At 47.5% G+C, this 24,059-nt stretch overlaps 1 pseudogene; it reads left to right on the top strand.

Annotated features, from left to right (window-relative positions):
• Positions 1 to 1,363: 1,363 nt before the first annotated feature.
• On the top strand, positions 1,364 to 18,786 carry LOC147004173 (caspase-9-like; annotated as a pseudogene).
• The last annotated feature ends 5,273 nt before the right edge of the window (positions 18,787 to 24,059 follow it).

Below are 24,059 nucleotides of genomic sequence, written 5' to 3'. Positions count from 1 at the left end.
TGTTCCTGGGAAAGAAACATTAGACCAGCTTCGGAAACATCCAGTAGAGGACAGCCTGGTCTACAAAGTAGATTTCAGGACAGCCAGGGCTACACAGAGAAATCCTGTTTCAAACAAACAAAAAAAGGAAGGCAGATGGGAAGGAAGGCAGGTAGGAAGGAAGGAGAGAGAGAGAGAGAGAGAGAGAGAGAGAGAGAGAGAGAGAGAGAGAGAGAGAGAGAGGGAGGGAGGGAGGGAGGGAGGAAGGGAGGGAGGGAGGGAGGGAGAGAGGGAGAGAGAGAGATGGAGAGAGAGAGAGAGAGAGAGAGAGAGAGAGAGAGAGAGAGAGAGAGAATGCTGGTTGATTTTTGTTGCCTTGTCCTCTGTGTGATGCTTTCTATGCTGTTCAATAAAGACAGAGCAAAGCCCTTTGTGAGGGACAGACAATCACCCAGCAACAGACACACAGGCACAGAACACATAGAAGAGACTGTCTCACACACAGGAACAGATGCAGACACAGAGATAGACAGATTCACAAGGCAGCCTCCAGGCAGGCACAAGTTCAGATGTGCACAGTAGACAGACGGGACAGAAGCCTCCAAGAGCATCACATAGAGAATTCAAATCTGGACTCGCTCTTGGGTAAGTCACTCCTAGAGGAAGTGTTTCTATTTCTTTCCTTAATGCATTGCTATTGGTGGCAATTCAAAGCTAACTGCTAATGCACAGGATCCATACAAACTAGGGGCTGGAGGTGTAGCTCAGCCAGTTGGAGGGCTTACCTAGTGAAGCCTTGGATTGGAATCTCAGCACTGCAGAACATTAGTTCCTGGGGGCACAGGCCTGAGATCCCAGGGCTCCAGAGGTGGAGGCAGGATGATATGCTGTGTGTCTTCAGCCTGGGCTACACGAGAAACTATCTCAAAAAAGAAAGGAGAGAGAGAAAAAGGAAAGAAGGAAGGAAGGATGGAAGGAAGGAAGGAAGAAAGGAAGGAAGGAAGGAAGGAAGAGAGGGAGGGAGGGAGGCAGGGAGGGAGGGAAGAAAGAAGGAAGGAAGGAAGGAAGGAAGGAAGGAAGGAAGGAAGGAAGGAAAAAAGGAAGGGAGGGAGGGAAGGAGGGAGGGAGGGAGAAAGGAAGGAAGAAGGAAGGAAGGGAGGAAGGGAGGAAGGGAGGAAGGGAGGAAGGGAGGAAGGGAGGAAGGAATTCAGGTACAGTTCTGGGACTTCTGTGTGGGTGGGAAGCTCAGGGCAAGAATTTTGCAAAAGTAAGGGGTGTTGGGGTGCGGGATCCTATTGAAAGGGAAGTCAGAGGGTGTTTTGTTCTAGCTCAACCCCTGACAGCCTTGGAATAGGTAGAACCTTTGTTTATGGCCACAAGGATCATGAAAGCAGCCATTTTGGAAGTGTCAAGGTCAGTTTTCCTTTAAAAGTCAAGGTGCAGGTGGCACTCTTCTCGGGGTGTTGGCTTGGAGGTCCAAATAAGTTTTCTCTAGATGAAGTCACCAAACAAACAGCAGTTTGGCACTTGGCATGAGCTTGCCGGGTGACCTTGGCCAAAGCCGGCAGGCTCTCTGCCTGAGGGTTGTCTATCTACAAAATGGAAGGACACATATGCTCAGTCTCTGTCTTTGCCTCTGTCTCTCAAATTGAACCTGGGGAGTTGCACATGCTAGGCAGTCTCCAGTCCTTATCCATCTCTCCAGCCAGAAACCATCATTTCATGCTTGACAGGCCTGTGCTCTACCAACTGAGCCTCATGCCCTCCCCACCAGCTGTTTTACTCTGAGTGATCATAGGAGCCTTCAGAGCATCGTTGGTTGTACCCCTTAGATACCAATCCCAGTTTTGACAACCAAACATGACCATCCTCATTGCTACATGGACCCCTGGGGAACAAGCCACCCCGAGGCAGTTTCTTTCCCATTCTGTGGTTGTAGCCGCAGATCATTTCAGGAGCATCTAAGATAAGTTTTCCCCACAAGTGGATTTGTTTTGCCTGTGGTCACGTGACTTCCATAGAACCCAGAGCTTGGTGGGGAAGGGGATGTAGTGCAGGGACTGGTGGAGACTGCAGCACATGTGCCATCCTTGTCTTGGCAGGAGGCTTCATCGCAGACCACTTTCCCAGCACTAAGGCTGGACTGCCTGTGAATCCAATCAAAGCTGTTTTGCTGAGAGGGAGCAGCGAGGCGTCACTGTGGTACCATCCCACCGAACCCCATGTGTGACTTCCTAACAAGTTCTCACCCTCCTCAAAAACTAAGATGCTGGAGATCTTGAGGTCTACATTCAATTCTCTTATTTTAATGTAAGAAACACATTTAGAAAAATTTAAGTACCTTGTGTAACCTACTGACCACAGGCTTGCTACTTTTAGTAGGGCTAATTATCACATAGCACAGCACTGGACACCTACAGTAGGTGTCTTTCTGCTTTGTAGAGGTACATGAACTCAGGGCATTGTTGGATTAGGTTCTGTCCCACCTACCACAGGCATATTAAGAGGGATCAGAAGCTGAACTGCCCAGGGAGGCACCCGCAGCCTCTGATTTCCTTCAGCTAAGTGTGGTCAGAGCAGTTTCTGACCTAGTGTTGGCAGTGACAGACTGTTAGAAAGGAGAGGCTTGTTCCAGGGGTGGTGGCACACACCTGTTAGCCAGGACTCAGGAGGCAGAGGCTAGGTGAGAAACGGGAGGTAGGGTAAGGAGGAAGTCCGTGGATAATGAGTGTCTGGTTATCTATCCAAACAGCAGGCAGGCTCTGGGTCTTGGCAGGATCAGGCCATGCAGCTGGTCACAGACCTTGAGACCCGAGGGTGGCAGGCCCTTCCTCTCTTCATCTCCTGCTTAGAGGACACAGGCCAAGGCACCCTGGCTTCAGTCTTACAAAGAGGTCGGCAAGCAGCCAAGCAGGATCCAGAGGCTGTTAAACCCCTAGACCACCTGGTGCCTGTGGTCCTGGGACCAATGGGACTCACAGCAAAGGAGCAGAGAGTTGTGAAGCTGGACCTGTCACAGCCTGCCTTGGGAAACCTCACCCCAGTGGTGCTGGGGCCAGAAGAGCTCTGGCCTGCTCGCCTCAAGCCAGAGGTTCTCAGACCATAAACACCCAGGCCAGTGGACATTGGTTCTGGCGGAGCTCATGATGTCTGTGAGTATCGAGAGAATGTCTGGTGGGTGTGTGCACTGAGGCTATTGGAGTGTGACTGTGGGTACAGCTTGGATTGAGACTCAGAATTTAATTGTGGTATTTGTCTTAATGAAGGCTCATAGGGGATGAGCGGACGATTCCAGTCAGTCTATTGGAGATGTAATTTTGACAGCCATTCTGAAAAGCAAAAGTCAGATTTTATTCTTCTTGTTTCTCTCAGTTTTTCTGGGAGATGGGATGGGGCTGTTGCTCAGGGTTGGCCTTTGGCTTCTGGTGGGTGTCTGAAATTACCACACCAGACAGAAGGTGTGGGGAAGCTGACTGTCAGGCCTCAGGCCTTCACACATCTGTATTGCATGAAGCATACCCCTCTGTCCCTCCCTCAGTCCTGCCGGGCAGATGTCGTTAGATTCAGCCCTGTCAGCCGGGAATCAAACCCTGGGAAAGTGGAATGGTTTGTCTAAGATGGGAAGAGCAACAGAATGTAGGGAACTACGACATGCCAGCGGTGGGCATGTGTGCCCAGGGCGCTGCCACCTATACTGCCACATTAGAGGACATTCTATGTTCTGGTCTCCTTGACATCTGTCACTTTTGCCTGTCTTTGACCATCATTACAAGTGAAACCCTGCCATGGGAGCTCAGCTGAATTTGGTATATTTCACCCATCTGCATTCCGTCACTGCATTTCGTTCACGGTGTGGTACAGACCACGGGTCCTTTTCATTCCTAGCTGGTAGTTGTTCCTTTTGCCAATAGCCTGGAGTTACAGATTTAGCAGGGCAGGAACACAAGGCACGAAGCTGGAGCAGCAACTTGTACAAAGGCTGTGGAGCAATGCTTGCTCCCTGAGGTTTTCTCAGCCTGCTTTCTTACTCAAATCAGGACCACCTGCCCAGGGATGGCACTAACCACAGTGGGCCGGGACTTCCCCTGTCAATCACCACAGACTTGCCTACAGGCTAGTCTCATGGTGGCATTTCTCACTGAGAGTTTCTCTTCTCGGCTCTGACTTGTGTGGAGCTGACGTAAAACTAGCCCAGACCCTGTAACTTTTGAAGTCCATTAAAGCAGAGAATCCTCAAGTTCTGCAGGTGCTGTTGGCCGAGGAAGAAGGAAGAGGATTGGTTCTGGAATCATTTCTGTGTGTAGTGACCTCATGACAGGAGACAGATAATACAGGGGACCCAGTGCCCATCTCCCTCTGGGGAATATCAGTTGGCCTCATTAGGACAGCAGTCTGGGCTTGAAACTTGCTGCTCTTTAAAAAAAAAAGAGATTTATTTATTTTATGTATATGAGTACATTGTCGCTGTCTTCAGACACATCAGAAGAGGGCATCAGATCTCATTACAGATGGTTCTGAGCCACCATGTGGATGCTGGGAATTGAACTCAGGACCTTTGGAAGAGCAGTCAGTGCGGATAACCACTGAGCCATCTCTCTAGCCCTTTGCTGTTCTTTTGTGCTGTTCTTTTGTGCTGTTCTTTTGTGCTGTTCTTTCTTTCTTTCTTTCTTTCTTTCTTTCTTTCTTTCTTTCTTTCTTTCTTTCTTTCTTTCTTTCTCTCTCTCTCTCTTCCTTCCTTCTTTCGTTCTTTCTTCTTTCTTTCTTTCTTTCTTTCTTTCTTTCTTTCTCCAAGATTTATTTATTGTGTACTTTATACAATAAATTATTTTTATAATATATACATTGTGTATCTGCATGCATGCCTGGTGCCCGAGAGTCCACAATAGGGTGTCGTATCTCCTGGAACTGGACTTAAGGATGATTGTGAATTGTGATGTGTTTGCTGGGATTTGAACCTGGATCGTCTGCATGAACTGCTAGTGAGCCACCACTCTATCCCTTACCTCCACCTCTCTTAGTCCTTTCTGCTCTGGAGTTTCATATGAATGGAATCATGTGTTGTGTATCTCTTTGGTTGGCTTGTTTGCTTTAGGGTAACTTCTTCCTCTTCATGTTTCCCAGTGCATCCAGGTAACTGGCTCCTCTTTAGGCTGTCCCCCAGAGGGGCTGAATCCCAGTTTGTGGCTTTTGAATATGACCTTAGTGAATATTCTTGGCCAGCTCTTTTCAAAGGTGTAAGAGTGTGTTTAACATTCTTGGCAACTCTTAGACACTTTCCAATACTGGCGGTGTCACATGACTCTCCTATTCCGGAGACCCCATTTCCCTGTTACGGGGTTCTCCTTACATCTCCTTGCCTTTTCTTGTATGAACCTCAGCACCCATAGTTCTTCTTTCTCCTGTTTTCTCAGGTGCTCCAGGGAAGATCAGGGGACATGCAGATATGGTGAGTCCTCATGTGGTTAAGGTTTGTCTGTCCCCGAAGCCTGGCTGGGGAGTACGGTTCCAGTCACCACTACCCCATGGCTCCTGAACCCAGAGGGCCCTCTGTCCTCTTTCACCCATCTGCTCCTGTAAAGTCAGAGCTTGAACCTAAAGAAAGGCTACTGCCTCTGGGGTGTCCACTCCAGGAAAAGCCACTCAGGCTGTTCACCTCATGTATGTCCTCAGTGCCTCCCATGTGCTGGGGACAAGACCACTCACCCCGCAGAGCCCTGTGCTAGGGAGAAAATTCAGACAGAGGAGTAGATAAATGGAGTGCTCAGACGCATGGGATTGAAACAGGTTGTAGAAGAGGAAGATCAAGGGCCCTGAGCCTGGGTGGTAACTGCCTCAGGAGATCAGAGCCTGGGCCCTGGCCTGCTCTGGTAGAGCCTACCACATGACCCTGCGTTGAGCCCTGGGCCAGCTACAACAAGTGACATGGTATTGTATAATTCCTTTGGGCAAATATGTCTGGGTTGATTTTTGTTGTTGTTGTTGTTGTTGTCTCTTTTGCTTGTTTTTTACTTTTTGGGGGTTGGGGAAGGTTCAAGACAGAGTTTCTTCATGTAGCCCCCGTTTCCCATGAACTCTCTCTGTAGACCACGCTATCCTCACAGGGATCTACCTGCCTCTGTCTCCCGAGTTCCTGGAATCAAAGGTGTGTGTCACCATCTCCCGCTCCTTGTTTGGTGTTTTAAGGCATTACTATTTTTTTTTTTTTTGAGGCCGGGTTTCTCTGTGTAGCCCTGGCTGGCCTGGAACTCACTCTGTAGACCAGGCTGGCCTCGAACTCAGAAACCTGCCTTCCTCTGCCTCCCGAGTGCTGGGATTAAAGGCGTGCAGCACCACGCCTGGCTGGCATTACTATTTTTATGGCTCTGGGTGTTCTCCCTACATGTATGTGTGTGCACCGCGTGTATGCAGTGCCCAGAAGCCAGAAGAGGGTGTCGCATCTCCTAGAACTGGCGTAACAGAAGCCTGGGAGCCACCATGTGGCGCTGGAAATTGAACTGAGGTCCTCTGCAAGAGCAGCCGGTGCTCTTAGTGACTGCACCATCTCTCCAGCCCTCCATTTTAGTATTTTCAAAACTAGAGTTTATTGTTTTGTCCAAGACGTCCTAGAACTCAGTATAAAGCTGAGTTTATCTCTTTGAATTCATGACAGTATTCCTTCCCAATGTCCCTGGTTTATGGAGATTTTTTTGGTGGGGTTAGTGGGGGGCAAGAGTTGTTTTGTTTTGTTTTTGAGACAAAGTGTTTCTTTGTAGACTAGTCTTGGAAACAGAGATCCACCCACCTTTGCAATTCAAGTGTTGGCCATTAACTGTGTGCGCTGCCATGCCTGGCTGGGCTTATGAATGGGAGCCCCTGGCTGGGTTATGATTTTCCGTCCCCAAATACTAAGATGGCATGCAGTTCTCTCAGGTCTGCGGCACACACCTGGCATTCGTTCCTGTGCGTTTTCTCACTGGGATATAGGGTGAGGTCCAGACTGCTCCCTCAGTGGACAGGAAGACCCCATGGCCTGTGCTGGCTCTCCAGACCTGACCCTGTAAGTGGGATCCAGGAGTCCTGGCCTTTCCTGAGGGGTGCACTGAGTGCCCTGATGACATTAGAAACCTGTTATTGCACAGGCATACACCCTGGATTCGGATCCCTGTGGCCACTGCCTCATCATCAACAATGTGAACTTCTGCCCTTCCTCGGGGCTCTGCACACGCACCGGATCCAACGTGGACCATGACAAACTTGAACACCGTTTCCGTGGGCTGAGCTTCATGGAGGAGGTGAAGAACGACCTGACTGCCATGGTATAATCGCTGTCCCCGGAGAAGCCTCTGCGTCCATTGATGATGACATGGGCAACTGGTTGAAGCATCTCATTGAGCGAGAGGGGGTTCTGTGGTCTGGCTTTCTTAAGTCTGGCCACTTAACCTCTTAAGCTTCAGTTTCCCAGTTTATGAGCAAGAGTAATTATTTCTACAGAGATAATTATCGTGGGGATTAAATGTCCACCAGAGACTAAGCATAGCCCTTTCCTCCAAATGGTGCCAGTACGTCCACTGTGTCCGTCCCATCTTCAACATTGGGAGCAGAGTGCTGTGTCGTGGCCTTTGGCTGGATCCTGCAAGTCAGATCTCCATTGGTGCCCCTGCCTTAACTGTAGCCTTCCCTTTTAGAAAATGATCACGGCTTTAATGGAGATGGGGCACCAGGACCACCGTGCCCTGGACTGCTTTGTGGTGGTCATCCTCTCTCATGGCTGCCAGGTAGGAGGCCTCTCTGCAGTATCCCTGCCCCTTCTGATTTCATGGCCCCCTTAACTTTGGAGAGGAAGTGGTGAGGCCTTTGTCTCTCCTGTTGTGACTTCAGGGCCCTGTAGTCCTCTAAGGAGTTGCCCTTGTGGGTGGGAGGTTCTTGTGCGCGCCCAACTGGCCAGGAAGAATGACGCTGCAACAGGATCCTTCTGCACACGTTTATTGGGAGAGCTTGATTGTAGAGGCGAAGAGACCCCAAGCCCAGAACTGGTGCTGCTTATATAGGCCTAGGAGAGGCGTTCTCTCTCATCTGATTGGTTAACTTGTCTCTCATCTGATTGGTTAACTTGTCTCTCATCTGATTGGTTAACTTTGGTTAATTCTCAAAACCTCATCTTGGCAAAAGAACCTTTACTGCCTATGTATGTGTGGTGGCCAGCAGTAGCCAACTGCCACTCTGCAACTGCCACTCTGTAACTGCCACTCTGAAACGGCTTCCCACATCTCCCCCTTTTTGTTTTAATAAAATGAGGCTGTTCTAGGCCTGTGCAATTATGTCCATCTGCCGTGGCTCCTGTTTTAGGTCTTTCCTCTAATGTCACAGCCTTTCCTGTCATAGGGTAACCCTATCGCCACTGGGCCCCGTGTCTTAGGTTGGTCTGTGCATGAGGAAAGTTGTCCGTCTCTGGATACCGCAGTGCTGTGTGACAGTAACTGCTAAATGACCTAGGGCGAACTCTACAAAAGAGGCCAGCCAAAAAATGAATTAGTGGGGAAATCATGATCACCCTATCACGTGCAATGAGGAAACCTCAGTGATGTGCAAGGGCTGATCAATGATCGTTGAGTCTCTCTCATCCCAGTGCAATGGATCCATAAATCCGTGGGGTGCAAGAGCAGAGAACTCAGATGCCAACTAATTCTTGAGCATAGATAACCAAACCTCAGGGGAGGTGCGGTTTTCAATAGCTAAAAGTACCTGAGTTATAATCACCTTGTCACGTTTTTGTTGGGTTCTGAATTTGCATACCAACCAGAGCATGAACACCAGTCCACAGCATATGGCAGCACCAAACAAAATCACTCCCACCCATTCCTTAAAGTAAGAAAATGCAGAGGTAAGCCAAGAGGTAAAGCCTCCAAGGGTCACTGATTCCACTCTGGTTCCATTAAGGTTCAGGATCTGTATCTGCAGCTTCGCCTGCAACCTTTCCAGCTCCTGCGACCAGCTCCCCTTCAGATCATTCGATAGGTCTGTACTTCTAATAAAAGAATCATTAATATACCTAACGGGAGTAGTGCACACATGCGGAGTGGATGCCACACAACTCATTTGTATGAAATCCATCATCTGTTCCATGTTATGTTGTAAAATATCCATTCTCTGATTCACTAACACTAACCCTGAGGCAATATGAGAATCTGCCCTTTTCATGGTAAGCAATGCCTCAGACGATTTTTCTGCTATCTGACTTATAGTGTCAGCAGTATTAATTTGATCTGCCCAATTAGAGATAATCTTTTTCTTTAAAAACCCTACAGGGTGTAAAAGGTTTATCCACATTATGCACAAAGCATAGTGTATGATTTAAATGAAAACTAGTACTCTTATACACCCGTGGCTCTTGAGGAGTTTGTCGTGCATAAGGCACATCCAAAAAACATTCCTTTGCAAAAAACAAAGGCTAGGTAGAAGAATTGGGATGTACCAGTAAAGGTACTGGCCATGATCTTACTATGGCCCACAAAGGTATACTTATCCCGGTCTCAATCATCAGGAGTAAGAATAGCAGGATCATCTTGGGATTCATCTTGATCTTTCACGGTCCTTGTCACTCACGTCGGAACCCAAAGTGGATTTTCTTCACCCTGAGGAAAAAAACAAATAACTCCCTGGGATCTGATTAATATAGGATCCGGGCCATACCATTTACTATCAAGGACATTTTTCCATTTGACCATTTCATTGGGTGATTGAGGCCATTGTCTGTGCCTTTTGGCTGGTGATCTTCCAGCATCATCCAATTTTTAAAAATTAAGAGTAAATATTGTAAGGGATAGAGCCATCTTTGGCATCATAGCCTCTATCCCCCCCTTTTTGTTTTCGCAAATATTGTTTCAAAGTACGATGGGCTCTCTCAATAATGCCTTGGCCCTGTGGATTATAGGGCAACACAGTAATACATTTCACTTGCATTTGTTTGCAAAATTGGCTAAATTTAGAAGAAGTATATGCAGGACCATTCACCACGTCCTCCGTATGCCACGGAATGGGCAAAGGTTCCTCAGCGGCCCCTAGAAAAATCCCAGCCCTTTCTTATCTGCTTTTTCTGTGGCTTTAACTGGTGAAATTCTACCTTGTAAATTTTTTCCAATACCTAGTCCAGGTATATATCCCATTCCTTTCATCATTTCCTTGCTTTTCTGAGAGTAATTTACTGGATAGAATGCTTTTATCCGCTCCTGTATCCATTATACCTTGAAAGGTTTTTCCTTCTATTTGTAAAGATATGTGCTTTCTTTTCAAACCTACTCTTTCTACCCTGTGTACACTGCTATTGCATATGACCTGTTTTCTTAGGTCGTTCATGTTGTTTAGAATGACTCTAACCTTGAGTTTCCAATTTTAAGCTAACTTTCTGTTACAAGCAAAAGGGTGCCTGCCCTTTTAAGAGCTCCATTTGCAGTTGGCCCTCAGCAGGGCTTTTTCAGCTGTACTTGAGTCCCAGCCACTGTGCAGCTAACTCATCAGTTTCTGCTGTGCAGACTGAGACTGCTTTTTATATTTTTCTACATGAAACACAGAACAACAATCATTCAATCATCCAAACAAAAACAAACATGAGTTGACAGACATATAGACAATTTGGTGCACCAAAACCAGACAATAGACAGGAATAGAACTTGATGTCTCAAAGGGACACAGATATCCTATCTGGAGCTAAAAATCTCTCCATAGGAGCCAGAGAGGAAGCAGGACGTCTCCCGTTTTCCTTCTGTCCCTAGGAGGGCTCTGAAGTAGCTTATTTTCATTTTTTCTCCTTCTTTTAGGAATTCTGCACAGTGGCTGCTTCTAATAGTTACTCCTCTTTCCCTGAGAGCTATCTTTAAGCCTTTGATGAAGGCTAACTCTTTAGTCAAAGTCCTCGAGAGGAGGGTAAATTGACTTAATTTTTTGTTCTTCATTTTTAATATTATCCTTTGTATCTTTATATTTTCCTCTGTATCTTTATATTTTATATTCCTTTCTTTTTCTCTCTTTATATTTCTTAAGTTACTTATTTTTCTGTGTGCGTCTTCTTTTTCATTTCTCTCTGTTTCTTATATGCCTTCTTGGTACTCCTGCAAAAGTCGCTGCCCTTCCTTAACACAACCCCAGCAAGGAGAATCTAACCTCTCTCCAAACCTCCGGACAGAAGGTCTGCTTATAGGCGGCTGCCGAGGAGGCATAGGGAGGGGGCACAAAAGCTAATTTGCCTTCCTCCTCCACCTCGGCTCTTTTATTTTGTCCTTTCTGTCCACCTGATAACACTGTGTCTCCTTTCTTTTTCTTTTTTCTTTTTAAGCCCTTCTCCTCTTCTGACATACTCTCTTGTTGCTCTGTAAGGATTTTCTGACCTGTTTTGACTGCCTCGACACAAAGTTTCAAACAGTAACAGAGTCCATTTATCAGAACAAACAAGACCAAAACTATCAGACCTACCCACAAAGGGTCAATGGGAGAAAAAAGCATAACTCATGAACCTTAACTTGTCCCAAAGCCGGGAACCTTAACTTATCCCAAAACCGGGAACCTTATCATCTTGATCCTTTCTTTCCTTCCTTTCCCGTCCTTTCCTTTTTCCTTTCCCCTTTCCTTTCCTTTTTTCCCCTTTCCTTTCTTTTCCCTTTTCTTCACTATTTCCTTTTCATTATCACTGATTCCTTTTATTTTTCCTCCCTTTTCTTTTCTTTTTTATCCACCTTTAACCCGGGGATCAATTTGGGAGACTTACTGGTACCACCGTTCCTCAGCTGAAGAGTTCTGAATCCACGCCGGATCCTTCTCAGCAGTCTGTTTTACAGGAACACTTTATTGCCACCGTTCCCCAGCTGAAGAGTTCTGAATCCACACCGGATCCTTCTCAGCAGTCTGTTTTACGGAAACACTTTATTAACTGCTCCTTCCCCGAGATGCAGTTCTGAATCCTCCCTGTAGCAGGGGGTCTTCCCTCGTGCCTGAAGATGTTTCTTTTCCTAGGTTTTCGGCACCACTTCTTGTGTGTGCCCAACTGGCCAGGAAGAACGACGCTGCAACAGGATCCTTCTGCACACGTTTATTGGGAGAGCTTGATTGTAGAGGCAAAGAGACCCCAAGCCCAGAACTGGTGCTGCTTATATAGGCCTAGGAGAGGCCTTCTCTCTCATCTGATTGGTTAACTTGTCTCTCATCTGATTGGTTAACTTTGGTTAATTCTCAAAACCTCACCTTGGCAAAAGAACCTTTACTGCCTATGTATGTGTGGTGGCCAGCAGTAGCCAACTGCCACTCTGTAACTGCCACTCTGTAACTGCCACTCTGTAACTGCCACTCTGAAATGGCTTCCCACAGGAGGTGGATGGGGAAGTTCTGACCAGGATGGAGAAAGAAGAAGTAAGACTGGTCTGTGCCTGTCTCTACCCTCGTTCAGAAACCAAAGCAGCTCTCCTGGTTCTCGATGTCTTCTGTGTTTCATGGAGAATGTTCTAGGCCCTTTCCTATTGGGTGGGACACAGGACATTGGGGTCCGTCTGGTGCTTGGACACTAATGTACTAATTCATTGTGGCTCAGCCCCTTCTCCCTCCTCTCACATCCTTCTTGTTTTTTTTTTTTCTTCCTTGTAGCTCCAGCCCTAAGATCTCTTTATTATATGTTAAGTACACTGTAGCTGTCTTCAGACACACCAGAAGAGGGCATTCAGATCTCATTACAGATGGTTGTGAGCCAGCATGTGGTTGCTTGGATTTTAACTCAGGACCTCTGGAAGAGCATTCAGTGCTCTTAACCACTGAGCCACCTCTCCAGCCTCAAATCCTTAAGGTTTAAATCAAGGGATTGAGGTCCAATGAGATGGCTCAACTGATAAAGGTGATGGCTGCCAAGCCTAGCAACTTGGAACCCACATGGTGTCTGGAGAGAGCTGACTCCTCCTACAAATTGTTCTCTGACCCCGAAATGCACATGGGCACCCATATGCATACTCGCACAAGAACAACAGCAAGATAAATGCAGCGCTGTGTTTAGCTGCTTCAGAGGGTATGGAGGATCAGAAGGCTGGCTGTGGAGGGCTAGGCAAGCCTGGGAATCAGCATTTTGTACACGTGTATGGATGACGCCGGCACTGGTGGTATGAAAACAGTCAGTCTAGACACAGCTGACCTGTGCTCTCAGCCCCCCTGGCTCCCATAGTTAGTGAGTCTGGGTCCCTTGGAATAGGTGCTGACCCATCTACTCCATCTTGGTTAATCTGGTGTCCCCGCTTAGGGCCTTCTGACTGTGGTCCTCCCCACATAAAGCCTTGGGTCAGGCCTCTGGAATTCTTCCTAGAGCCTTCTCTAACTGAGGTGTTTTTGTAACCAAGGTACCTTGTCCCCTAGGCCAGTCACCTCCAGTTCCTGGGTGCTGTCTATGGGACAGATGGATGCTCCGTGTCCATTGAGAAAATTGTGAACATCTTCAACAGGAATGGCTGCCCAGCCTGGGTGGGAAGCCCAAGCTCTTCTTCATCCAGGCCTGTGGTGGTGGTGAGTGACCTGGAGCCCGCTGGGAGCGGGGCTGGCAGGGAACCAGGAGAATGCCACCTTACTGGAGCCCTCACTGGGTCTGAGGCCTTCTCCACACATCTCTGTTATCCATACAGCAGGTTCGCACCTCCCCACCACAGGCCTAGCACCATCAGGGTGCTGTTATGTCACAGGTTTGTGTGACCCTGATATCTTCAGTCCTAGATTTCAGTAAAAACAGCAGGGCAGGGGAGACAGCTCCATCTGTAAAGTGTTTGCCATGAAAGCATGGAGCTCTTGAGTGAGCCAGGCACAGTGGTGCCCACCTGTAATCCAATGGCTAGGCAGGTAGAACTAATGGTCCCCATATGGATGCGCACACATGTGCACTCACACACATGGTAACATTAACACACACACATGTAACATTAGCACACACGAAGCAAAGGAGAGCGTAAAATGACCCTTCAGTTTCCCTTGGCACTGTCCACTGACCTTTGACATCTAGTTAAGACCCCATTTCTACTGTCCCAGGGGGAGTGGACTTAGTATCGAGGAGAAACTAAAGAATTTATCTCCTGGAACTCCCAGGAGCCCAGGGATGTGAGGGACTTTGAGGTTTTGCTCTATGCTTGGTGGTGTATTCTGTTTTCTGTCGCTATAACAGAATACCACAGGCTAGGGAATAAATAAAGGATGGAGGTTTACCACCTCACCATCTAGAAACTGAAAATACAAAACCATGGTGCTGGCTCCAGTGAGGGCTTGTCGAATTCTTGTCGAATTTCAACGTGGTGGACAGCTTCACATGTTAGCTGCTCTTCCTGTAACCACCTCCAGCTACCACCTCCTCCCTCCTTCTCCCCTCCTTCTCAATGACTTTTAAGAGACATCACCTTTGAATTTCAACTTCTGTACTTACAAGATCACTGTAAATAGCCATGCCTGGGGAACACCTTTATTTCATACCACTGACTTGTAAGGGTGTGGTCAAGGTGTGGTGATGGACATATTCTTATTCTTATTCTTATTCTTACTACTACTACTAATAATAATGATAATTTACATTCCAAATGTTGCCCTACAAAGACTTATTTACTTTGCATATATGAGTGCTCTATCTGCATGTACACTTGCATACCAGAAGAGGGCATCAGATCCCAGTATAGATGGTTGTGAAGCAACATGTGGTTGCTGGCTGGGAATTGAACTCAGGACCTCTGGAAGAACAGACAGTGTTTATAACCACTGAGCCATTTCTCCAGTCCACATGTTTAATCCCAGCACTCAGAAGGTAGAGACTGGTGGATCTCTGTGAGTTCAATGCCAGCCTAGTCTTCAGAGTGAGTTTGTGGCCAACTAGAGCTGTACAATAAGGCCCTATGTCTTAGTTAGGGTTTCACTGCTGAGAAGAGACTCACGGCAAAGGCAGCTTTCATAAGGGACAACAGTTAATTGGGGCAGGCTTACAGGTCCTGAGGTTCAGTCCATTCACATCATAGCAGGAAGCATGGCAGCGTCCAGGCAGATATGGTGCTGGAGGCAGATAATGGAGCTGAGGGTTCTGCATTTTGATCCAACTGCAGCCAGAAGAGACTCTCAGGCAGCTAGGAGGAGGGTGTCTTGCATACCCGGCAGAGCTTCAAACCCACCTCCACAATGATGCACTTCCTCCAACAAGGCCACACCTACTTTAACATCTCCTAATAGTGCCATTTCTCACGGGCCAGGTGTATTCACCACAGCCTATCTCAAAAATAAATGAATGAATGAAAAAAATAAATACCTATCTCAAAATATTTGGAGGCAGGGACAGGCATGTCTCTGAGTTTGAGGCCAGCCTGGTCCACAGAAGTTCTAGGACCGCCATGGCTACACAGAGAAACTGCCTTGAAAACCCCAAGCCAACCAAAATCAAGCCAAAACCAGAAGACAAAACAACCCTCATATCCCACATACGCCCTCCCCAGTACTCCCAGGGTTCAGGGGTGCCCGGCATGTCCCTATCTTGTTCCCAGTGCTGTTTTCTCTCATACTGACATTAGGGAGAAAGCAGCTGTGCCCCTCCAGCCATGGAGATGTCCTCTTGTTCACCCTATTTCTGCTCTAGGGTGTTCTGAGATGATGCTCCAACCCCAAACCGTGAAAGTCGCAGAGGGAACAAGAAAGAGGGCTGAGTGCGTGCCAGCTCTCAGGATGAGGCTACTTGCAGTCACCTCTGCTGAGTGGGTACCAGTTCCCAGGATGGGACTGCTTGCTTGTCACCTCTCCCAGTCTCCCCACCCCCAATCCCCACACCGATTTCGGAAGCCGGTAGGAATTTGGTCCCCCACACATGAACTCTTCAGATTTCTTGGCAAGGCCATCAAGGCCTTTGATGACTTGGACCCTGCCGCTGTGCCTGCCCTGGCTTTCCTCAGCACAGCCTTCCCAGAGCACCCAGTGTGTTCACCTGCTGAGCCATCTCTCTAGCACCCAATTCTTCCTGTCCCCCTGCTTACAATTTATTGCCATTGCCTCCAGGAAGTCTTCCCTAGTGCTCCCTTCCTTGACAAGGCTAATCCCAGCACTTGGGAAGCAGAAGCAGGAGGGTCTCTGTGAGTTCCAGGCTCGGTAGTCGTCATAGTGAGTCCCAGGACAGCCAGAGCTATAGAGAGAGACCAAACAATAGTTTCAGGCTAACCTGGGCTATATGAGATCCAGTCTACCCTCCAAAATTGTTCCCTCTTGTGGATTTTGTCTAGCTTTGCCTTAACCAGGAAGTATGGCCTGCTGTTTAATGCTGTTGCCACCTGGTGGTGCCATGTCACCTATGATCAGAAGCAGTGACATCCTCTCTCAGGCCTGGCTGGGTATCCTGTACACACACATGCAGATGTCACATGCAGATGTCAGCCCAGGATTTTGGTGGCTCTATTGTTGCTGTTTTCAATGTCACCATTTTCGTTTGAAAGGCAACACATTACCTACCCTTTGTTAAGTGGTGGCATAGAACCAGGTTAGAAAAAGGTCCCCCCAGAGCCAGCAACGGGTGTGTTGTGAGTGTGTTACACAGTGTGACACTCTTGGCCAGAGCCCAGAATGGCTCAGACAGGCCCCAATGTCAAACCTGGAGTGAGTCCTCTTCAGAATTTTAGAGCTTATGTGGAGAACCAAAGAGCAGCCACATACAGTCAGCCACAGCAGCTAAGGGCTTGCATTGCTGAGGGGACTTTCTGCCTCCTGCTGAATGTTGTTACAGGGGACCAGACTTGCATATAGACATGTTTATCCTCACCTGTGGCTCGGGTGTCACATGCAGTTTGCAGACAGAGCATGACACATTGATAGACATGTGGCTGATGTCCCTCTCTGACTCGTTCTCCTGCTTTCTTTTGTAACTTCCCGACAGTGGCCATTTGGGTGATAACAGCCTTCAGCTTATACTAGTCAGGGCTCTTTTTAGAGGGCCTTGGGCCACACTGCACTATTTTCATAGGAAAGAGTGGGTTTAAGAGGTGTACACATTAACACAGATTCTGTTAGCTGTGACCTGTGTGTGTGTGTGTGTCTACACACACATAAAACTTAGCATGTATGTTCACACGTGTGCATCTTTGTGGAGTCAGTTCTCTCCTTTCACCCCGTGGGATCCAGGCTTCTGCCTGTGCTACTGAGCCCCATTTTGTCAGCTCCCTCCTATTTGGCATAGTTTGGAGTCTCTGTTTCAGGGTACCATCAAATAATTGGGGTAGCTTGAAAAGTTCAGATGGTTGGGCCTGTTAGCATAGACCTGTAATCTCAGCTCTTGAGGAAGCCAAGACAGGGTGATCAAAGTTCAAAGCCAGGGTCTGGAGAGATTCATCAGTGGCTAAGAGTGCATACTGCTGTAGAGGACCCTGGTCAGTTCCCAGCACCTGTGTTGGGCATCTTTAGGTTCCCTGTACACACTTGGGGCAGCTTGATGAGAGATCTGACTCTCTCTTCTGGCCACTGTGGGTAACTATACTCATGTTCAAATACCCTGCATCCACACACAATTAAATATAAATACTATGTTTATGCCTTCAATCCCAGCACTTGGGAGGCAGAGGCAGGTGGATCTCTTGTGAGTTCGAGGCCATCCTGGTCTACATAGTGAATTCCAGGCTAGGCAGAACTGCATAAGTGAGACCCTGTCTCAAAACAGGGGTGCTCTATTTGTTATATCCAGTTTCTTTTCCCTTCCTGTATTGGCACAGCTCACATGCAAAGCCTTCCGGTCTAGGCTTTTCCCTTTTCAGGAGAAGCACCCTGTGCTGTGGAGACATTAGTGATGTCAGGTGACTGTTCTTTTTGCTTCCTGCAGAGCAAAAGACCATGGCTTTGAGGTGGCCTGCACTTCCTCTCAAGGCAGGGCCTTGGACAGTGACTCTGAGCCAGATGCTGTCCCATATCAGGAAAGCCCAAGGCCCATGGACCAGCTGGATGCTGTGTCAAGTTTGCCTACCCCCAGTGACATCCTTGTGTCCTACTCCACCTTCCCAAGTGAGCTTATACGTGCATCTGCCCCAACCCAGGGCAGCTCTGCCCTGAGGTCTTGTTTCTGCCAGGCTCAGTCTATGGGGCCCTCAGCAGCTCCTTCACCTTTCCATGGCCCCTCTCAGTTGAAGTAGGCAAGGCTTCAGATTGGCATGCAGATTAAGAGCAGTAGCAATGTGGAGTGGTGATAGTGGGGAGAAGACCGGGGCACTGTGGATGCCGCCTGGCCCCTTCATCTGTGGTTAGGGATTGTGCCCTGGGACTCTCAGGCCTCTCTAGAACAGGGCTTCTCTGCCAATGTACTACTGACATGTGGGGTTGTATAATCCTGTCATGGGACTGCCCTGTGTGTTGTAGAGTGTTTTAAGCTGTCTCTGGCCTCCACCTGTGGACTGCCAGGAGCACCCCTCGTGAGATCTGCCAACCAAAAATGTCTTCAGACATTGTCACATGTGCTCTGGGGGATATTACAGCACTCCCCCCCCCAGAGGGGGGCATCAATCATAGGGGTCTATGCATCTCTCCTTTACAGACTCACAGTCCAGCTGGCCCAGTGTGCATACCTGGATCTGGGCTGCATCTCTTCAAAGTTGCCAGAAGGGCTAATTCTTCCTTGAGCACATTATATATTCTTCAACAATAAATCTTAGGCAATAGGACTGTATTTTGCCTGTATTGTCCCTACCCCATCTCTGTCCTTCTTACAAAGGAGACTTGATTTTTCCTGAGATTTTCCTCTGTGTCTTCCAAGGTCCCTGCCCGAGCCCAGGATGTGACCGAGATAGGAATCGGGAGTCCCCACAGATCAAGTCTCCTACCTGAAGGATCATGGTTACCCTAGTGGGGACACCAGGACAGAGCTCTGCTGTTCGGAGTCTCCCATTCTCCCATTGTCTTCTTTGCTAAGTGAGCCTGGTCCCCAGGTGGCAGTGACCAGGCATAGTGAAGTGCTGGGACTCCCTGGAAAATGTGCCATCCCCTGTCTTTAAAGCAGTTTTGCCTTTCACTTATTTTTCTTTCTTTCTGGTTTCCTCTGCTCTTTGCTTTGTGAAAGTCCACTTGAGTTTAGATGGTAGGAATGCCAAGCCTTGTTTGTTTATTTTTGAGCCGGGGTCTGACTTTGTAGCATTTGGCTGGAGTCCTAATGTTTGGTTTTCTTGTTTTTGTTTATTTTTCCATTCTCTTGTCGTTGTAGAAGTACACTGAGAAACATGCCAAAGACAGGTCCTTTGCCAGCACACACCTGGAACCCCAGCTCTTGGGAGGTAGAGGCAGGGTGATCAGGACTTAAGATTAGCCATGGCTATGTAGAGTGCTCGGGGTCAGCCTGGGACACACAAGATTGTTTCACCAACCCCTCCCCCAAAACGACAGTAGCAACAACCACCGTCCAAGAAATGTATATTCTCTCTGTTTCAAGAGGCCTCGCTGAGTGTTACCAGAGGGAGAATGACAATGCTTGTTCCTGGGAAAGAAACATTAGACCAGCTTCGGAAGCATTGAGTTCGAGGACAGCCTGGTCTACAAAGTGGATTTCAGGACAGCCAGGGCTACACAGAGAAATCCTGTCTCAAACAAACAAAAAAAGGAAGGCAGACGGGAACAAAGGCAGGTAGGAAGGAGAGAGAGAGAGAGAGAGAGAGAGAGAGAGAGAGAGAGAGAGAGAGAGAGAGAGAGAGAGAGAGAGAGAGAGAATGCTGGTTGATTTTTGTTGCCTTGTCCTCTGTGTGATGCTTTCTATGCTGTTCAATCAAGACAGAGCAAAGCCCTTTGTGAGGGACAGACAATCACCCAACAACAGACACACAGGCACAGAACACATAGAAGAGACTGTCTCACACACAGGAACAGATGCAGACACAGAGATAGACAGATTCACAAGGCAGCCTCCAGGCAGGCACAAGTTCAGATGTGCACAGTAGACAGACGGGACAGAAGCCTCCAAGAGCATCACATAGAGAATTCAAATCTGGACTCGCTCTTGGGTAAGTCACTCCTAGAGGAAGTGTTTCTATTTCTTTCCTTAATGCATTGCTATTGGTGGCAATTCAAAGCTAACTGCTAATGCACAGGATCCATACAAACTAGGGGCTGGAGGTATAGCTCAGCCAGTGGAGGGCTTACCTAGTGAAGCCTTGGATTGGAATCTCAGCACTGCAGAACTTTAGTTCCTGGTGGCCCAGACCTGTGATCCCAGGGCTCCAGAGGTGGAGGCAGGAGGATATGCTGTGTGTACATGAGACACTATCTCAAAAGAGAAAGTAGAGAGGGAGAGAGAGAAAGAGGGAAGGAAGGATGGAAGGAAGGAAGGAAGGAAGGAAGGAAGGAAAGATGGAAAGAAGGAAGGAGGGAGGGAGGGAGGAAGGAAGGAAGGGAGGGAGGGAGGGAGGGAGGGAGGGAGGGAGGGAGGGAGGGAGGGAGGGAGGGAGGAAGGAAGGAAGGAAGGAAGGAAGGAAGGAAGGAAGGAAGGAAGGAAGGAAGGAAGGAAGGAAGGAAGGGAGGAATTCAGGTACAGTTCTGGGACTGCTGTGTCGGTGGGAAGCTCAGGGCAAGAATTTTGCAAAGGTAAGGGGCGTTGGGGTGCGGGATCCTATTGAACGGGATGTCAGAGGGTGTTTTGTTCTAGCTCGACCCCTAACAGCCTTGGAATAGGTAGAACCTTTGTTTATGGCCACAAGGATCATGAAAGCATCCATTTTGGAAGTGTCAAGGTCAGTTTTCCCTTAAAAGTCAAGGTGCAGGTGGCACTCTTCTCGAGGTGTTGGCTTGGAGGTCCAAATAAGTTTTCTCTAGATGAAGTCACCAAACAAAAAGTAGTCTTGCACTTGGCATGAGCTTGCTGGGTGACCTTGGGCAAAGCTGGCAGGCTCTCTGCCTGAGGGTTGTCTATCTACAAAATGGAAGGGCACATATGCTCAGTCTCTGTCTTTGCCTCTGTCTCTCAAATTGAACCTGGGGAGTTGCACATGCTAGGCAGTCTCCAGCCCTTATCTATTTCTCCAGCCAGAAACCATCATTTCATGCTTGACAGGCCCGTGCTCTACCAACTGAGCCTCATGCCCTCCCCACCAGCTGTTTTACTCTGAGTGATGGCAGGGTCCTTATGAGCATCCTTGGTTGTACCCCTTAGATACCAATCTGAATTTCGACAACCAAAGATGACTGTCCTCATTGCTACATGGACCCCTGGGGAACAAGCCACCCTGAGGCAGTTTCTTTCCCATTCTGTGGTTGTAGCCGCAGATCATTTCAGGGGAACCTAAGGTAAGTCTTCCCAACAAGCTGATTTGTTTTTCCTCTGGTCACGTGACCTCCCTAGAACCCAGAGCCTGGTGGGGAAGGGGATGTAGTGCAGGGACTGGTGGAGACTGCAGCACATGTGCCATCCTTGTCTTGGCAGACCCGGGGAGGCTTTATCCCAGACCACTTTCCCAGGACTAAGGCTGGGCTACCCATGAATCCGACTGAGGTTTCTGTGCTGAGCGGGAACAGTTAGAAGTCGCTGCAGCACCATCCCCCCAAACCCCACTCGTGGCTGCCTTGCAAGTTCTAATTTTGGCTGTTTGTCCTTGGGCTCCTGCAGGTGGAGCATTGCCACAGATGTAACCTTCTCATGACTCTTTCAGAACAGTTCCTGAGAAGGCATCCACCTGGCTGCAGTGCATTGGCACAGCACGGGCATGTCTGTGTGGGTGGTTGGGGGTCCCAGCCTGGCCTTGTGGCTGGAACCAGTAACTCTGGATCAGATTGGAAAGTTAGGACTCCCATAAGGACCTCTGGTCTCTCGATTCAGCCCCTGCAGCCCATCATTTCTGGTGAGATATTGGCTTGGCACTAGGGTATGTGCCAACTTACATTCCTTACAGACAGCCTCCAAGCCAGGTTGTGGACCCTGACTCTGGCAGAGACTCTGGATTCTCAAAAGGGGAACTGTGTAAACAATGTGTGTGTGTGTGTGTGTGTGTATACATACATGTGTGTACATGTGTGTATGTATGTCTCTCTGTATGTATATGTGTTTGTGTTTAGGTGTATGTATATGTGTATGGATGTCTATATATGTATGTCTCTGTCTATATGTGTGCTTATGTGTGTCTTGTGTATGTGTATCAGTGTATGTGTGTGTATGAGTGTATACATGTATATGGATGTCTATCTTTTTGTATGAGTGTGTGTGTGTGTGTATATATATATATATATGCATTGAAATGTAAGTTTACATGTGTTTGTTTTTCTGTGTGTATGTATTTATATATGTACATATATGCATATAGATGTGTATATGTATATGTGTGCATGGGTATTTGAGTGTTGGTATTTATATATATGTCTGCCTACATACATGTATATGTACATGCATGTCTGTCTGTCTTTGTGCATCTGTCCTTTTGTATATTCAAATGTGCTTGAGTCTATATGTATACATATATATGCATAGCATGTACAGGTGTGTATGTCTGTGTATGAATACAATTAGTGTGTATATGAAGTGTGAGTGTACATAAGTGTTTGAATGTGTATGCATTTGTGTATATCTCTGAGTGTATGTGCATGTGCATGCTTATGTGTCTGTATGATCTGTGTGCTAAGTGTGTGTGTTTATCTCTGTGTGTATGCATGGTTGTACTTAGTTGGGTGTGTGGTTGTGTTTATATGTGTGTGTATGTGTATGTATGTGTGTATATATATGTGTGTATGTATATATGTATATATACATACATACACACATATACATATGCATATACATACATACACATATATGTGTATACATATATATGTATATGTATATATGTACATATATGCATGTATATGTATATATAGATATGTATAGATACATACACATATACACACATACATACAAACATATACATATGTGTGTATGTATATATGTGTATATATAGGTGTATTATGTATATATGTATGTATGTATGTATATATGTATATATGCATGTGTGAGGCAGTATCTCATGTACCTCAGGTTAGCCTCAAAGGGCTTGGAGTGTAAAGCACTTGCTGTGTAAAGATTGAAGGGGGAAATCAGCCCCCTGACTTCAGAATATGGCATGTATGCACCCCTTCATGCTGTACACACACAATAACTATTTTTTAAAGATTTGTTATACACACCAGAAGAGGGCATCAGATCCCATTACTGATGGTTGTGAGACACCATGTGGTTGCTGGGAATTGAACTCAGGACCTCTGGAAGAGCAGTCAGTGCTCTTAACCGCTGAGCCACCTTTCCACCCCCACAATAACTATTTTTAAAAATCACTATGTAACCAAGGATTCAGTGGTTACCCAGAGCAAACAGGTGTCATCCCAGCTCTTGGAAGGTGTTCATTCTTTTTCTTCCCTTTTAGACAAAGGTCTTACTCTATAGTTCAGAACCTGCCTCAACCTCCCAGTGATCACTCCTTCTTTGTGGACTTTATCTATGTCCGTTTGTCTGTCTCTCTGCCTGTGTCTGTCTGTCTATCTATCTATCTATCTATCTCTACCTATTTTTGGAGATGGAGGTCTCAGGTAGTTCAAGCTGGCCTCTAACTGTTATGTAGTTGAGGATGGCCCCCAAACTCCTCTCTTGCTCTAAGGGGAGCAGTCATTCTCTTTCCAACATCTGTCTCTGGGTCTCCTGCTGTTTCCTGTCACCCACACCCCTCCCTGATTCCTAGAGCACTTCCTTGTGTGAAGGGGTCTGTGTGACTTCAGGATAATGTGGCAATCTAGAGCACAGCTGTAGAGTCAGACTTTAAATCCCTGGCGCCCTGCTCCTGGCTGTGTGGTCTTGGGGGAAGGGATTAAGTCTCCCAGAACCTGAGGTTCTCCTCTAGAAAGAATAGCTGCCAGGGTTCTCTGTGGCTGAACAAAGCTGGTATCGGGTGAGTCACAGTAATTGCTACTGTTAGGCAGTGGCAGCACCGTGGGTACTGACTGGGCTCTCTGAAGCCAGAGCCAGGCACCCCTCAACACAGTGTGACTTCCTAGAAAGAAACTGTGTCTGGCTGACTGGTTGGGACTGCCATGATGTGGCGATGTGGGAATGACGTACGTCCAGAGTCTAATTAAGTTTATCTTGCGTAGTCGTTAGCCCA

The sequence above is a fragment of the Mus caroli genome, unplaced genomic scaffold (assembly GCF_978045245.1).
Source record: "Mus caroli unplaced genomic scaffold, Mus_caroli_1 scaffold_6, whole genome shotgun sequence".
Lineage (NCBI taxonomy): Eukaryota > Metazoa > Chordata > Mammalia > Rodentia > Muridae > Mus > Mus caroli.
Note: the sequence above shows the minus strand (reverse complement) of the source record. Positions and strands in the feature narration are given on the sequence as shown.